Below are 2,356 nucleotides of genomic sequence, written 5' to 3'. Positions count from 1 at the left end.
TTTTCCAGGCGTTGCATCCAGAACCCAAGCCTTCAAATAGCATAGTTAACAAGTATGAAACAGTTCAGAAGCACTCATACATATATACAGACATATAAAACAGAAACTACAGTTAAATCCTAGTCAACTCTTACTTTTTCACCCGGCTGATTTTTTAGTAGTCTTATGTTGTTCATCTTTTTAATGTCCCATTTTTTTAATATGTATTCAATTTTCAGGAGTTTCAGAGGGCTCCAATATGAAAATAGATCTTACATATGAGCCAATATTATTTTGAGAACCTCCTTAATGACTATATTTCAGATACACAGTTAAGTAATGATGAGTAACTTCTGGTCCCTTTATCTAAACCTAGCCTTTTTTCTGGCATCTTCAGTCCCTGCTAAGTACCTCTGATCAGAAGAATCCCCTTCCCTCAACACAAAGACTCGTCATCTCTGCCATTTGCACGCAACCTCTCACGCATGCATCTCTCCTCTGCTCATTTTGCCACACAGAAGGACATGTAATGCAAGCATGATGCTTTTTCCAACCACCATATTCCTCCAGCATCTTTTTCGCTGATCCTTAATCAGATATGTTTTTCCAAACTCTCAACTACACCAGTGACATACCTCCAGCTTCAATCACACTAACCAAATTCCAGTGAAGTATTGCCATTGTTTCCATTCTCACAAACTACAGTAACTAGTAGCCACTAACTCCAGCAGTGGTGTTCTCTTTATTTGGACAGAATTTTTCAGTCCACTTACCCGAGCCAATAGGCATAGATTTCAACAGAGTTCAACTGTGCATTGGTTCCACACTCCGGGAGGCTTGTTGCTGTCTATTCACCACAGGAAATTTCCTGTTTGGATTTGGTGCTCTGAAGACTTTTGTTCAACACATTGCTGCTGTTTGGCCATATATTTGGACTTATTCAAACATTTGCAACTATTCCACCGTGTTTGGCCGGATTTAGCTGTGTTTGCCACCATAAGGCTGGATTCATTGGTCACAAGCTAGGAGCATAATAGCTCAATCGTGAGGGTGGCTGTCATAATTAAATGGTTAACAGCACACTTTAGTTATTATTATTTCCTCTGGTAATTGAACCTCTATAGAGTATAATTATCAACCTCTGAGGGTTGTGCACACTTTAAACATCAAATGACCATCTAAATCCAATACTCATCATAGTAAGCATTTTATCATGCATTTTATCCTACCAGACAATTTTTCTGTGCATCTTCATGAATGGTATAATACATAGATTCAAGCTAACTTATTACCATAGCAAAAAAAATATTTCATGGAGAATAAATTCTTATCATCCTAGGAGTTTCTCCATCTGAGCCTTATGCATATATTCTAGTGTCAGCAGGATTAAGGAAACTGCTATACATCCTCCATTATCCATATTGTCATCCTTAAAGCATTGTTAAATGTTATAGTGGAAATGGGATTTAAAAACCAACATGCTGCATATTTTTAACACAAAAATAGTTGATAGCTGATACTTCATCCAGCAACAGCAAACACAAATGGAGTTTGGACTTACTCTAACTGGCCGAGCAAGAGGCTTTGCAGCTTGGTCCACCATGCTCAAAACAACTGAAAAATGGATGAATGTATACTGAAAAAAAGGCACTTAAAAATTAACTTAATCAAACAATCAGTGACTAACCTTTCCCCCCAAAACTATGACCAACTAGCACACGAGGTGTTATTCTTAGGTCTCGAACCTATCCACAAGAACAAAGAGGAAGTAATTACAAGAAAGGAAAAATAAATTACATGTATACAGAACAGCAGGAATCCAATCAACACACAAGTTTGACCTAAATTTAAAACATTCCAAGGTTTTCTATCTATAGCAAAAATATTCCCTTAACTCAGAAAAAATGTTTTGATTTTAAAAAAATAACAAGGGATTTTAATTCCCACAAATTGATATCATTTAGCATTTTAAAAATTTAAAAAGGACGGCATACTACAATTAAAATTAAGGGAAGCGGAAAAGCCAATAAATATTTGAGGAATTCACCCAAACTAGAGAGAGAATATAAATCATGAAAGACAAAGAAGACAAAGTAAGGGTCAGGGTGAGTTGCAAGTACCCAAGGAAATGCAAATGGTTGAAAACTGGTTTTTCCATACAGTAGAACCAAAGTTTAAATCTCATTAGGAATTGGTGGAGTGAATTTAATAGACCCTCTCCCATATTCCTTAGGAAACCTACCACATATATGTGACAATGATTAAAGAAACATGATAAAGAAAGCGCACTAGTTTTAGAACGTCACTAGCAGCAGATGCTACAGTATGGGGACCTCTCTTCTTCATTGATGCTGAATCACCGTGACATCGTAGGTCT

The 2,356-nt window shown here is 36.7% G+C and overlaps 1 long non-coding RNA gene across 1 annotated transcript; it reads right to left on the bottom strand.

Annotated features, from left to right (window-relative positions):
* LOC106754297 lies at window positions 1-2,356 on the bottom strand. The gene is made up of 4 exons (XR_001375296.2): window positions 2,269-2,356; window positions 1,667-1,724; window positions 1,541-1,593; window positions 1-30 (listed from the first exon to the last, which is right to left on the bottom strand). It is a non-coding gene; the product is annotated as an uncharacterized LOC106754297 (long non-coding RNA).

Source organism: Vigna radiata, unplaced genomic scaffold (genome assembly GCF_000741045.1).
Source record: "Vigna radiata var. radiata cultivar VC1973A unplaced genomic scaffold, Vradiata_ver6 scaffold_1257, whole genome shotgun sequence".
NCBI classification, from domain to species: Eukaryota; Viridiplantae; Streptophyta; class Magnoliopsida; order Fabales; family Fabaceae; genus Vigna; species Vigna radiata.
The sequence above is the reverse complement of the archived record's forward strand: the minus strand, read 5'-3'. Positions and strand labels throughout refer to the sequence as shown.